Source organism: Theropithecus gelada, chromosome 1 (assembly GCF_003255815.1).
Source record: "Theropithecus gelada isolate Dixy chromosome 1, Tgel_1.0, whole genome shotgun sequence".
Taxonomy (NCBI): domain Eukaryota; kingdom Metazoa; phylum Chordata; class Mammalia; order Primates; family Cercopithecidae; genus Theropithecus; species Theropithecus gelada.
The window spans coordinates 75,354,327-75,369,843 of record NC_037668.1 but is presented as its reverse complement, the minus strand read 5'-3'; the positions used below and the strand labels follow the sequence as shown (position 1 = coordinate 75,369,843).

At 48.9% G+C, this 15,517-nt stretch overlaps 1 pseudogene; it reads right to left on the bottom strand.

Annotated features, from left to right (window-relative positions):
- Positions 1–13,278: 13,278 nt before the first annotated feature.
- Positions 13,279–14,814, bottom strand: LOC112626676 (annotated as a pseudogene).
- Between the last annotated feature and the right edge of the window lie 703 nt (positions 14,815–15,517).

Genomic DNA, 15,517 nt, shown 5'->3' with positions numbered 1-15,517 from the left:
TTAAGAGCTATTGCGTGGTTCACCCATTTCGCCTTTTGCTCTCTGCCCTGAGTAGGTCATGTCCCAAATAGGGACAGCTGCTTCACAAGACTCCTGGAATAAAGAAGACCCATGGAGCAGGGCCACAGTCAACCCACAGCCACCGCAAGCAGAATGTCATGTGGGCAAGAAGTAAACTTTCATTATTGTAAAGCCCCCATTTGGAGCATACCATGGTGTGTCTATTACCACAGCATAATCTAGGAAAAAAACTGTCTAATACTCAACCCATCCCCAACCAGAACTGGCACGTGCCCCAACATCCCCTTAGTGAGCCCACAGAGACACACTGAGTTTCCACATCTCCTCCAGTCTTGAGCAATGGTTTATGCAACACAGACTGATGAGGCAAATCTGGAGTCCCTGAAATGTCCACAATTCTCTACAATTCTGGGATCACCCCATGGTCCTGGGGAAAGCAAAAGGATCCAATTATTAGTGACTTCTCCAGTTCAATTCTCCCCATCTAACAGTAGAGATTTGTACATGTCTCTCTTGGCATCAAAAAAATGCTCTCAGTCTCAGCCCAAAATCGCTGCAGACATTGAAAACTCTTCTTTGAGAAACAGACCAAATGCAAAAATCCTTCTGTCCAAGAAAGAAGTCAGGGTGAGGTCAACAGGAAGTGGACTCTGTGCTGGGCAATGCCTGGGGCAAAACAGAGTCAAACCCAGCCATCCCTCAGGGAGCTCCCAGGCTGGTGGAGCCAACAGACACAAGTACAAAAAATAAATAAATGCAACTGACTGGGGTGCTCACCTGTTTTTTCAAAATGCTGTGGGATCACAGGGGAGGCGGAAATGAACTCTACCTAGAGAGCCAGAAATCCTTATGGGTAAGGCATAAAGAGATGGATGGTGGGTGATGATGGATGGATAAGGGAGGGAAGGAGAAAATAAAATCTATCTGGAAGGGTCAGAGGACCTTTCACAAAGGACATCTGCACCAGACCTGGAAAATGAGAATATCATCAGGTAAAGAATATGGACGGAAGAGATGGTGCTCCAGACAGAAAGAACAGCCCATGTGAAGACAGGAAGGAAGGAAGGTTCACTGATCTAGGAAAGGAGAAAGGCAAGAAATACAATGGGTCACCGTGGCACACTGGAAAGAGAAGTGACTGGGAGTCAGACAGACTGAGTTCTGACCTCAGCATCAACACTTTCTGGCTGTGTCACTTTGGGCAAGTTACTTAACCTCTCTGTGTTTGTGCTAGTATTATCAAAACCAACTGCAACATGGGAGTAATAACGCTTTCTTGCAAGGTTATTGAGGCATTTTAGTAAGATAATATAAGCAAAGCATCTAGCACACTATTGTGCAATTGATGATGGCTCCCTCTTGCTTCTCCCAGGTTCAGTTCTCCCAGGGTCTGCGCCCTGCAGTGATACGGCTCTGCCCCCTGGCTGAGACCACCACTTCCTCCCTGTTCTGGGACTTTGCTTCCCAAAACTCTTTCCCCAAGGGCCCTCTCTGCCCTCCTGCCCCTTCAACCACTCCACTCCAGTCTCTGCACTTAATTGCCCCACATGCACCAGCCAGCCCAGGATGCTCCCCAGGCTGTAGAGTGAGGCTGCTGGGTCTCATCCCTCAAGGAAGACATGGGCAGTCAAGAAGACAGTGCAAAGGCCAGGTGGAAACGCCATAAGGGGCCAGGCATGCCCTTGGTTGCCACCCTTGCTACCTCGCCTCTCCTGGACTATGATGTCCCTGATGCTATTCCTGGTCTTGAGGCCAGTTTCCTGTCCCACTCCCTCTAGTACAGCTATCCCCATGAGATGGGAAAAGCCAAACAGCAATTAACTAAATTTAGAAACAAATCCTCATTACAAATGTTACGGACACTCAGGCCAGGGTCCAGGAAGGGAGGTGATTCAGGATTTGGAAATGTCATTCAAGGCCTTTCACAATTTAGTATGCACTCAATAAATATTTTTTAGCAAATGCATACCGGTCCCTGCTCACCTCCCCTGTTGCTCACAGAGTCCTGTCCTGCAGTCCACCAAGCTACCTGTGACTCACTCTGCCTCCGACAATTGGACCTTTGCTTCTGCTGTTCCCTCTGCCTGCAGCATGGACCCTACCCCCTGCTCTTCTTTGCTGAATTCTGCCTCATCCTTCAGAGTCTAGCTCAGACATCGCTTTTCCCAGGAAGACTCCCCTGCATTCCCACAGCTTTCCTGCTATTCCAATCACAGGTCTTACCTACTGTGCAGACTGCATTTGGGTGGTCTCCGTGCATTTCTGCCCCCCTCATTGGACTGTGAACTCCTCCAAGGACAAAGATGGGGTCCCTAGCACCCAGCAAGGGTTCTGGCCTACAGGAAGGATTCTGGGTCTTTGGTGAGTGAATACATGTGTTTTCAGTTCAGGTCATTCCCAGGAGCTGGGCTCTCCAGGGGGAAACGGAAGCAAGTCAGGAGCAGCAGTAGCCCTCCAGGCCACCAGGGGTGTCAGACAGAAGTTAGGCGGGAATCCTGCTGAATGCCTCCCTCTCCCCATGCTGGTCCAGTAAAATTACTGCAGTTTCCCATGGACTCACCGCAAGGAGCAGCTAAGTTTTGGGACAGTCTGGGCTGAATTCTGAGACCTCAGAATCCTGGAATATTAGAGCCAGAAGGGATTTTACATCTCAGAGAGCTTGAGCACCATGCCTGTCCCCATTTAACAGATAAACAAATTGAGGTCCAGAGAGAGGACGTAGACTACCAAAGGAAAATCCAGCTGGAGCTAGAACCCAGATCTCCTGAGGAATATGGAAAAGAGTTTGAGGACAGGGCTGTCCAAAGTGATGGGACTTCCAGCCTGCAGTGCTGCGTGATTGGTCCCTGGGTTCTATTTTCTCTCTTCCTCCAGGCTCCATAGAGCCAGAGCTGGCCACAGGCTATCACTTGTCAGATACTTGGTAATTAATTTGTCCTAAATCTTCTCTTTTAATGCCATTGTATGCTCTGGGAGGGGGGTTTGGGATCCTACTCTGTCCGTGACTGGTAGTGTGACTTCAGACAAGCTGCCTCCCCATCTCTGCTATTGCTTTTCTCAGTTAGAACTAGAGGGTGGGCTAGACCAAGAGTTTCAGATAGGTTTCCTTTCAGTGCCAACTTTGATTAGTAGTGTGCTTCAGAAGATAGGTAGGGCAGGGGCGCTGTGAATGATGAGCCAATGCCTGTCATGGGACCGGGAGCAGCTCTGCACTCTTCAGAGTCACCTAGATCTATAAACGCCAAACAATGACCTGGGTTCCTAAGGCCCTGAGCCCTTTCTAGCTCTCACCATCTAGATTTCTTCTTTCTCCTGTCTCTACTGCAACCATCAAAAGTGATATCAACATCCAAGTTGGATACGAAGTTTTCAGAGATAATCTCACAAGATCCCTGTTCTTGAGAAGCTTACAGTTTGGTAAAATATATTTGCCCAAGTTCACACACAAACAAGTGCTGTTTTCTGTCTGAGCAACAGTCTTAGGGAGAAAGGGGCTTTAAAGGTCAGGACTCTGATGCCTCAGTGATTGCAAGAACCCTCTTGACCAGCCATTCATCATCCCTCACTCCCCACCCACTCACAGGCATTTGCTGTAGTGGTGCAGATTTCAGCCCTGGAGCCTTGGTTTATCACAGGCTCTGCCACTTCTCAATAATGTGATCTCAGACAAGTTATTTGCCCTCTCTGTCTCTCCATTTCCTTATCTATAACATGACCTGGTGGGATTGCCGTGAGGAGTAAGTACAGGTAAATTGCCTGGCATGGAGTAGCCTTCACCAAAGATGAGCTGGCTGGCCGGGCGTGGTGGCTCACACCTGTAATCCCAGCACTTTGGGAGGCCCAGGTGGGCATTTCACTTGAGGCCAGGAGTTCAAAACCAGCCTGGCCAACATGGTGAAACTCCATCTGTACTAAAAATACAACAGTTAGCTTGGTGTGGTAGCGCATGCCTGTAATCCCAGCTCAGGCACACGAATCACTTGAACCTGGGAGGCGGAGGCTGCAATGAGCCAAGATCATGCCACTGCACTCGAGCCTGGGCAACAGAGCAAGAGACTCTGTCTCAAAAACAAAAACAAAAAAACAAACAAACAACAACAACAACAACAAAAAACATGAGCTGGAAAAATGACTCTCATTTAAAGTCTCCTCCTTATCATTCCCCTGGCCCTGCACTCTGGGGAGACAGACATCTGCCCCCACTGCCCCAGGCAGCTCTCTAGGGAAGTAGGCCACCAACACAGCCCTACCCAGGCTTCTGGGACTGACGCGTGGCACCTCCACCCGTTGCTCCTGTGAACACGGACTGGCCATGGTGCCCTGACTCCAAAGCCCATGCTCCAGACCAGCTTCTCCAAGGGAAGGTTCAGATCCCTGGAGAAGAGAAAATGAGACTGTTGTGGGGGTACTCCCTGCCTCCTCAGCCTGGTTGCGTACCCACACTCAGAGGGGCCCGGCCTGGGAGCTGTCCTTTCCCTCCTGGGAGAGCCTACCTCTGTGCAACCAACCTCAACTCTCCCCCGTGTCAGTCTGAATGTTTGCTCTTCCACCTCTCCCGGAATCATTAAACATTCTGCAGTGGAAACACGGCCGGTCACGTGGCAAGCACAGCTCGCCAACCTTGGCACTTCTCCTCTGATCCCGTTTGTTTTTCTAATATAAAACTAATATGACATAATGTATAATCTAATTTGGAAATTACCATTTGCTTGGCTGGCCCACACTGCCAGCCAATACCAACAGCAAGAGAAATTATTTAAGAATGTTTCTTTTCCTTCGGAACATGGCTGATAATTTATTTTTCCGTCAGAAGATTACTTTTCTCTTTATGACATTTCCTGCCCGTGTGATTTGCGTTAACGTTCAATAAAATGGTCTGTGCCTAATGTAAGGAGGTGAGTCAACATGACTTTCTTCCCTTAAATGAAGGGAGGGTGTCAATTGTGGTCAATAATGGGCTCAGACCTATTGCCCAGGTACAGGTGCCAAGGGAGATTTCAGTGGCAAGGATTGAGAGGATCTCAGGAAGTCACCTGTCCCCTGTCCAGTAAGCCAGCCCTGAAGGTTGCCTATAGGTCCAGGGTACCCTGGGACCCACTGGCCTCTGGGGTAATGAGTAATGCCCATTTGGCATTCCTGGGAAAAAGGGCTTAGCACCAGGGTGGACTGTAAGCTGAGATTGTGTGTTACTGAAATTCAGGCTTCCAACCTGTCTACACCTGTGTCTCCACTGGGATGAAGTACCTCTTCTTTTGCAGCTGCCACACATTCAGACACACAAGTTCATTATGCACCATCTCACCTACACTTTCAGTATGATGCGGTTCAGGCCAACTCATTCCTTCATCCTTTTTTTCAATAAGGATTTCATAGGCACAGCTGGCTCCTTAAGTTAGAGCTGGTTTCAAATCCTGGCTCTGATACTTAGCAACTCCATAACCTAAAACAACTTTCTTCATCTTTGTGATCCTCCATGAATCTCATCTGGAAAATGGGGGTAACAACATTGCCAACCTCATTGGGTTTTGTAAAGATAAAATGTGAAGTATGTTAAAGGCTTCTTAGGTCAGTGCCTAGCACACAGTGAGAGCTCACTGTGTTACTGTCACTATTAACCTCTGAACAGTCTTGCTCTGCTAGGGACCAGGACTTGATGAAGGGGGTTCCTGTCCCAGTGAAAGACTTGGATTTTGGAGACCAGGCTTGTGCTGTGGGGTTAGTGCCTTTGGCTCTGAGAATTAACTAACCCGACACATAGGTCATAGCTCACCACTAACTTGCTGCAGGTTCTGAGCAGCTCACCCCTCAAAGGTCTGGTCATTGGAAGAAAGCATCTCCATCCCAAATATTTTGCAACCAGGGATACCAGAGGAGACTTTTCTCCTCCCCAGTACGGTCTGGGGAGAAGGGACAGAACTAGCTGTCTCAAACCTCTCTGTCTGCCGATGACCATTCTCCCCTGACCTGAGAAACTCAATCTCCAAGTTAGAGAGTTTATTTACCCAGAGGAACGAGAGGTCTGATTTCTTCCTGGATGTTTCAAGACTGAACTGATGGATGTTTTGGTGAAAGACAGAGACGTTAACCACTCATCTTACTGCACAGACCACCTCTTGGTAATGCTTGCCTGAGAATGCTGGACAGAGCAGAGGGCGCATCTCCAAGTACGTAGCCTCATCATTAATTTAACCGAGTTAAGTGGTTGTTTTGGTTTCAGTATCGAGGCAACTGGCTCTTCGTGGAATTGACTGAATGTTTAGACACAGCCTCTCCTGCTTGAGTGATTGTTTGACAGAACGGAGTGGGTGTTTTGTTACTGCTTGGTGACCAGTTTGACCTGTTGCTTTTGCATAGTTTGATTGGGTTGACTGCTTGTTTGGCTGTGGTGATTGGTGGTTTCACCAAGTAGACCAGTTATTTTGTCACGGTTGGACCCATTTGACTGACTGTTTAAGTTGAGTAGGTGTTTTGGCATTCATTAACTATGTTGACTGGGTTTGATGGAAATGACTGGATGTTTGAATGAATTAATCCAAATATTTTGACATTGTATGAGGCCATCAATTGGCTGTTTACAACAGCCAGGTGTGTTTCTATCATTTGACCCAGCTGACCCATTGTTCTGGTATTGTTTGACCTAATGGCTAGTTGTTGAGTTGGTTTGGTGTTTCAGCTTTGTTTAACTCTAAAGACAGGTTGTTTGAGAGTTGTTTGATCAAGCTGATTGGTTGTTTGACTAAGCTGAACAATTGCTTTGGTATGACTTGACCACGTTGACTTGTTATTCCAACTAAGTGGAAGTTTTGTTATAGTTTGACCCAGTTGTTTTGAAGGTACCGGTTGCTTAGGCTAACTTGATAGGTTGTTTTGGCACTGTTCAGACCAGCTGACTGATGTTTGACCAAGTTGACCAGTAGTTTAGGCTGTGCTTGCCCATTTCAGCTGTTGTTTGGCCAACTCGATTTAGTGTCTGACCAAATTAGCCAGGCATTTATATAGGGTTTCCAGTGCTGACGAGGTTTTGATCAAGTTGCCCAGCTGTTTGGTCTCAAACCAACAGGAGCCAGGGTGGCCAGCTCAGACCTGCACTTGCCAAGAAGCCACATTGGAAGGTTCCCTCGCATAGGAGTGAGAAAGAAGGGGGAAGTAAAGGGGGGGGGGACCCCAAGTCTTGCAGGCAGGTGAGAACAGAAAGGCTGGTGGTAAAGCAGCTGCTGCGTCCAAGAGCTCAGGAGCTGTGGTCTCGGAGCCGGGAGATGAATGCATTTGGCAGAACACTTCAAGAATGCAACCTCTGGGTTAAGTGGTTGAAATTAGGCCCAACGGGGCTGTTTTACTGAGAATTTACAGTCGCTCGTAGAACTCAGCCCTGATCAAGTAAGAGTCCCTCCTGCCAAGATGGAGATTTGCTCCCCAGCCAAGGGGATTCACTGACAAAAATACACCTCTCCCTGCCTTTGATTAGCCCTCATCTGGGCACCTCCAAGTGGTGACCACACGGATGCTAATGTTTGTTCTCCCGGTGGGTGGATGCCTCTCCCTGAAATCCACGACTGGTCAGGGGAGGACTTTTCTCCCCGTCGGCTTCCTGGTGGAGGTTTCAGCAGAGTCAGGGCCGCCTACGCCGCCGTGTGTGATGTGAGTGGCGCCACTGAAACCTCGGTCCCACTGGCGGGTCATGAAAGCGGAAATGCCCACATTATGCACTCAGCACACCAGATATCAGGGCTGGAGGGGGCTTTAGAGAGAAGCCGGACTGGCCCCCTCACTTTACACATGGGGAAACTGAGTCCCAGAGCCAGAAAGAGACTTTTTGAACTGGGCTTTAGAGCACTCCAAGATATTAACCCTTTGCAGTGTAGTTAGGTTGAAATTGGAAAGCCCTTATCAGGGAGCCAAGGGAAAGGGTCATTTCTGGAGGAAGAAGAAAGGAACAGCTGTGGCCAGGACGGGGCTGAAAGAGGAGCACAGCTCTCTAATTCAGTGTGTGTCTTAATGCAAGTCCCTCAGGCAAGGACCAGTGAGCCACTGCTGAAGAAACATCCAAGGTTAAAAGTTCTGGTCAATGAGACTTAGAAGTTCACAGTACCTGGGCCTGCCACCTCTGTTTGCACAATAAGAGTGGCATCTCAGGGCAAGGGAGGTGGTGGTCTCAGCAGGCTCCACAAGGAGTTTAAGATAAGGGTTAGTGGGCGAATAATAAGGTGAGCCACAACCAAGAAGGAAAGGTTCTCCAAGCCATGTGCTGGGAAAACCAGATGAAGGAGGAATGGCTGTCTTTGCTAGAGAAGACAAGGCATGAAAGATGGGGTCACTGTCTAGAAATCACGACTTTCAGTGGACAGGTGGGGCAGATAAGCTTAATGAGTGTCAGAACAGAGAGAAAAACAGTATGGCATCCAGTAGGTACTTGAAAACCTTGCTGAATTACAAGGAATTTTACAAGGAAAATTACAAGGAAGCAGAATACAAAGAAGAACTTTCTGACAGAGCTACTTCAAGCAAGCAAAAGAGAATTCTTGGTCACTGGAGGCTTGCAGCCAGAATTCTACGTTGGGTAAATAGCTCATCAGATGAGTCGGAGACAACAGACTTGCTACCTCCTTGCAAAGTATCATTAAGTCACCCTCAATTGTGCTTCCTTACTCTGGCATTGTCATCTTGCACTGAGCTTGGGTGCCACTATGACCTCCAGATTTTTTTCATACAAAAATTGCGAAACGGGCCTCACCACCCTATACTCAGGTTGTCATTTTTAAGATCCATGTTTTTGGCCGGGCATGTTGGCTCACGCCTGTAATCCCTGCACTTTGGGAGGCCAAAGCGGGCTGATCACGAGGTCAGGAGATTGAGACCATCCTAGCTAACACGCTGAAACCCCGTCTCTACTAAAAATACAAAAAATTAGCCGGGTGTGGTGGCGGTGCCTGTAGTCCCAGCTACTTGGGAGGCTGAGGCGGGAGAATGGTGTGAACCCGGGAGGCGGAGCTTGCAGTGAGCCAAGATAGCGCCACTGCACTCCAGCCTGGGCGACAGAGCGAGACTCCATCTTAAAAAAAGAAAGAAAGAAAAAAAAAATCCATGTTTTCAAACACTGAATCTTTGTACATCCCATTCAGCCAACCAGCATCTCTACTCTCCCTTCCAGCTCCATGAAACTGACAACTAGAAGTACCCCAGTAGCCCTATGAGGACAGAGACTTGCAGCACCTCTCTGTAGACCTACCTTGGATACACTCTTTCAGACACTGAAAGGCAAAGGAGTCAGAGGACCACTCAGCAACAACCTGACAACTGCAAACTGTTAGTTTTTAGATGCTGCCATCCATTTGGTATGGACCAGCCTGAGTCCCTGGGCTAGTTCTAAGAAGGCATTGGCATCAGGCAGGAAGGGAAGTCAGCAGGCCAGCCAGAGCATCGAGCCTTCTGCCAGGGACTCCAAGAAAATACTGGGGGAGGATGGATATGTGATCAGCCTCCATGATCCCCAGAAGCCCTGGCCAGACAAAGACATATTGTGCCACTGCACAGTGGGTCCCAGGCCTCTGCCTTCTATCCAGGCAGCCTAGGGAGGCAATGCAAGAACTCGCAGGACACCAGCAGGGCCCTCTTCATACTTCCTCCTGCGGGAAGCCGCCTTTCCAAATAGCCAGGACCTCATCAGACCCACACAGCACCAAGGCCACCCAGGGGCTGAGAACAGAGGATCAGAGAAGGTCAGGCTTGCTGTAGACTGCTGGGAGGCATCTTGGGCAAAGAAGCAATCATCATATAATTGGCGAGAGGCTGTTCCTGGGACCACTTCCCATTAACCCACTGGGTAACCTGGGTTGTACCACCTGACCTTGCTTGGCCTCCTCTTCACAGCTCCTCAGGTAGGAAAAGTTAGGGCTGGGAAGGACCCTAGAAATCTTGCAGTCCCATCCCCTCAGTTCACAGGCAGGAAGACTAGCCCAGCAAGTCAGTGGCAGATCTGGGACTGTCCCCAGCTGCCAGCCCACTCTCTTGCGACCACACTGTGCTGCCTCTCCAAAGCTGTACATAGTACGTCATCACCTCTAAAGCTCTAGAAACCTAAAGCCTAGACATAGTTTATTCATTTGCTCGGGCTGCCATAAGAAGTACTACAGACTGGGTGGCTTCACAAACAGAAAGAGATTGTCCCACAGTTTTGGAGGCTGGAAGCCCACAATCCAGGTATGGTTATGGTGCGTTCCTTCTGAGGATTGTGAGGAAAGATCTGTTCCATGCCTCTTCCCTAGCTTCTGGGGACTTGCCAGCAATCTTCGGAGTCCTGGGATTGTAGAGGCATCACCCCAATTCCTGCCTTCGCCTTCACATGACATTCCCCTACGTGCATGTCTGTGTCAATGTGTTCATTCATTTGTTACACATTTGCCCAATTCATTTATCCATTTATTCAGGTGAGTTATTTGCCAATCTATGCATTCATTCATTCATTTATGCTACTCCCTAGTTTGCATATTGAATCTGTCTCATTTACAAATTCAATAAACATTTATAGTAAGTGCCTACTATGTGCTAGACACTGTCCTAGGTTGGGGGATAGAGAAGTAAATAAGACGGATAAAAACCCCGGCTCTCATGGAGCTTGCATTCCAGAGGAGAAAGCCAGACAAACATTGCAAACACTGACAGATACAAGGAAGAAACTAATCTAGGGCTATGGGATTGAGAACGACCAGGGTGAGGGGGACACCTTTGGCTAGAGGTGACCCCTCTCTCTGGGAAAGTCTTTCTGAGAAAACATTAGTCAGGCGGAGACCTTAAAGCTGAAAAGTAGTTGCCCATGTAAAGACCTGAGGGAAGAGCACACCAGGCAGTGGGAACAGCAAGTATGGAGGCCCTGAGATGAGGCGTGCAGGTCGGCATCCCAACAGGAAACAGGAGCACACTCCAGATAGGAGAATTCAGGCCAAGCGCAATGGCTCATACTTGTAATCCCAGTACTTTAGGAAGCCAAGGCAAGCAAATTGCCTGAGATCAAGAGTTCAAGACCAGCCGAGTCAACATGGTGAAACCCTGTCTCAACAAAGAATATTAGCCAGGTGTGGTGGTACGTGCCTGTAATCCCAGCTACTCAGGAGGCTGAGGTGCGAGAATCGCTTGAACCCAGGAGGCAGAGGTTGCAGTGAGTCGAGATCATGCCACTGCATTCTAGCCTGGGTGATAGGGTGAGACTCAGTCTCAAAAAAAAAAGAAAAAAAAAAAAAAAAGAAGAAAGAGAAGAAAGGAAAGAAAGAAAAAAAAGAAAAAGGAAAAAGGAAAGGCGAGGAGAGGGGAGGGGAGGGGAGAGGAGAGGAAAGGAAGAATTCAAGCAGAGATTCTTTACAAGGAGGCTATTGTGAAAGGAACACAAGGAATAGAGCAGTAGTCTTGGACCAGTAGCAGTAAAACTGTTATCCTGAAGGGAAGAGGGGAAGGAGTGATTGCTGGAACTTACAGTTGGCTTCTTTGGGAGGAGTGATGGCCTCTGATCAAGGCACCAGTCCAAGACATCTATAAGGAAAGAACTGTGGAAATGAAGACCCTGACCCATACTGCTTCTCTCTCTGTGGGTACCCCACAGTGACCAAACCCAACTGGAGGCCTGACTCCACAGAGCCCACTGATGGGACACACAGGTCAGCCACAGGCACAGGGCAGGTTGGAGGAAGGTGAGTGTGCCCTTGGAGGGGCCACAGAAGACCTCAGCCCAGGCAGGAACACTGGAGCAGGCCCTTGTGGCTGGAGCACAGTGGGAGATGGGACAGCGGGAGGGGCACAATAGTGAGGACAGAGGTGGAATTGGGATTTTATGCTGCCAGGGCATGGTGGGTGGTGGGGAGAGGTGGACTTCAGCAGGAGAGAGTGCTGTGGACATCCCAGTCACTGCTCAGTAAGTTCATTTGTCACCCACTCGCTCTTGTCTTCCTCTCATTCACCTCTCAGTCCTTCTGAGGTTTGAGCAAGCCTCTCCCTGCTCAGTCTTCTGTGCTATGCCCATACCAGGCCCCACTCCATGTACTGAGCTAGATATATACTGCAGGTACACGTACTGCATGTACTGCAGGTACATTCACCCTGCAGAAGCTCACCTCCGGACCAGGAACCACCAGGTCCCTGGTGAATTCTGACACAAAGTGAAGATTGGTAAGGGCCTTAGGGGAGGACCAGGCCAGTGGGGGATGCTGAGGGTTGGGTGACCGGGCTGCTTCTAGCTGAAGAAGCACAGGCTCCAGGCCAGGAGACATGGTCTCTGACACCAACTCACTATGTGACCTTGGTGGGTGGTGGGAAGAGGCAAGGTGGACAGTCTCTCTGAGCCTTGTTTCTGCATCTGCAACATGGGGGGTGCTAATTCTGCTGCCCATCCCTCGGGCCTGGTGGAGGGAAAGGAAAAGGCTTTTAAGGCTGGAGCAGGAACAAACTAGCTGTTCACCAAACACATTTGTACTCTATCCTGGGTGCACAGCTGGAGTGTATTCCCCAGCCTTCCTTGCAGTTAGGTGTGGCCGTATGACTAGGTTTTATGAAGGGCCACCCTCAAGTCTGGGCCAGAAAACCCCCTTGTGGTCTTCTATGCCTCTGCTCCCTATGCCTCTGCTTCCTGCCGTCACCTGAGCCAGCTGAGCACAGAGGATCGGCACCCCAGCAGATGGCAGGGCCACCAAATGCAAGGCTTCTGGGTCCCTGAATCACCACACGGAGCAGGAACACTTGCATTTGTTTTATTTTGGAAGCAGAAAAATATTTTATTCCAAGAGATGGAAGAGGTAAGAAGTTCATCCTGAAAATATAGTTTGGTGTAATTCTGTTGTGACAGAGCTTCCCTCTGAACGTGCTCTCCTACTGACTGCCCTATCCCAATCTTGTTTATCTTGCAGCAGTTTTTAAACGCTTCGCTGATTCCCACGTTAGGAGAAGACAGGCGCCATCTTCAAATCCACAGATTCCAAGGAGAGAATAAAATATTCTCAGAAGAGCATCTTCTCTCAGAAGAGTGCATAAACACTTTGTAGAGTCAGCACAGTTTAGGTTAGGTAGGCACATAGTAAGTCAAAGTGTAAAAAAAGTGGAGGAAGAAATACTGCATTGTAGAATAAGATATTCAGATATGGTGTGAATGTTTAAGGCAGCTGATGCCCAAAACAGGCAAGTCAAGGAAGAAGGTCTCAGTTTGGAGGAGATTTTGCATCTAAAAGGAATTCTCTTCTCATAACATCAATGCCTAGCACTATAGAGCATGTCTTCTCCTCAAGGCCAGCGATGCTTCAGATACCAGCTGGTTTCATTTTTCAACTGTGATCCAAAGAGAGGACAGAAATGAAAAAGAATTGCAATCAGCCAAAAGAGATAGCAGTAGCTGGGTGCAGTGGCTCATGCCTATAATCTCAGCACTTTGCGAGGCAGAAGTGGGAGGACTGCTTGAGCCCAGGAGTTCGAGACCAGCCTGGGCAACATGGTGAAACACCATCTCTACATAAAATACCAAAAAATTAGCAAGGCATGATGGCATGCTCCTGTTGTCCCAGTTACCCAGGAAGCTGAGGAGGGAGAAGGATCCTGAGCCTGGGAGGTTGAGGCTGCAGTGAGCCAAGATCGTGCCACTACACTGCAGCCTGGGCAACAGAGATCCTGTCTCAAAAAAAAAAAAAAAAAAAAAAAGCAGCAAACCGAACAGGTCACCAATATGGTGCTGATAACTACTCTGCTAAGACTCTTAGGGATGAACCAGGGAACCAAGAAGCTGATGAAGTCCCAGAACATGCTTATCACGATGAGAGGCACCATGAGGCTGTGATATTCCCATGATTGCCACTGGAGCAGCCCACTGGACTCTTGATGTGAGCAAGAAACCAACTATCGGGCTAAGCCACAGAAATCTGGGAGTGGTATCAGTTGCAGCAGCTTAGGTAGCCTTCACTAATACGGAAGCTGTGATGTGAGGGGATGCTGAGTACCCTGGGGCAGTAGGAGGAAATAAGGTCAGAGGGGAAGTAGGAGCCCAGTCATGTAGGGGCGTGGCAAGGAATTTGGATTGTAGTGTAATTAGTGGGGTTTAAAGCAAGAGAATATTCTGTCCCAATCCCTAATCCACTGTACCACCTAGCCTATCCCACCCACAGCAGCCTAAGAAGTTGATTCAGGTGCTAAATCTTGAAGCTTCATCCCTGCTTCAGGAATGCAGGTTCCCTGTGAGTCTCAGTCTCTCCGGGAAGGGAGTTTGTGGGAGAGGTCCAATCCAGGGACAGGTTCTAAGGGCAACCAGCAGGAGGAGCCCCTGCCCAAGGGGCAAAGGTGAGGAGTTACTTAGGGTAAAACAAGAGGTAGTCCCTGTGCACCCCAAATGTCTACCTGAGCCCAGTGCAAAGGGGGACTCAGCTACTCAGGCAACCACAGACTGTCCACTTAAAGGGACTCTCAGGGACACATGGCCTTCACTGTACAGATGAGAAAATCAAGAGTCAGGACCATAGAAATGCTCAGGATCATACAGTGAGACAGCAGTGGGGCTGCCAGGGGCTAGCCTGGGAGTGCAAGAACCTGGTGCCAAAACCAGCTCTTCTATATTCTGCCTGTGACCTTGAGAATAAGAAGAACCACCCTGAATGGAGGCTGTGAGGACCAACTGAGTTAACATAGGATGTACCCAATAAATGTCTGGCACGTAGAAGGCACTCATTATAAGATGCTCAGTACGGCACTGCGCTTCAGGGGGGTAACATTGAACCCACCACTGCCCACTGCTATAGTGGGGAGAAACACTTTCCCAGGCCGCCGGAAGTTCATGCTGGGGCCTGGCTATCTTCCTACCCCAAGCACCCTGACAGTTACCAGGGGTTCAACTTGAACAGGAACACTTCTTTCTGTGTTCCAAGGACTGCTTTCCTAAACTCTATGAAAAGAAGAAAAAGGATGAGGAGGAGGAGGAGGAGGAGGAAGTAGAGAAGGTAGAGCAAGAGAATAAAGAGAAGAAACGGGAGGCAGAGGAAGAAGCAGCCAGCTTATGTTGCTGACAGGCAGCTGTCGGGGACATGGTGTGCCCCTTTTTGAGAAATCGCAGGAGTTTTTCTCTGGCCTCAAATCAAGGGAGCGGCCCTTCTTCTAAGCAAAGGGCGTGTGTTTATCTTGTGAGCACAGTAAATCACATACCTGCTTGGGTCCCCTCTGCTGGAAGCCTGGAGTGACACACATGACTTGCCTCCACAGCTTGCAGGGCCTGCCTTAGAGGAGGATCCCTGCTTAGAAGCCTCACTCCAGAATCCACCCTACCTTCCTACACTTTTTAATCTTTGCCTTGAATGCTTACTTCTAACTTTATGTTCCCACATTTTAGTATATATTTCCATGTAGATTGCTTTCAGTCATTTCTGGGGAAAGCTGCGAAGGAAGGAGAAAGTGGCTTCATTCTCTGCTCTGCTTAGACCAGCAGGACTCTCCTCCCTCAACAAGTCGTCTGCCTCCATGAATGCAGCCGCTGAGCTGGCCAACT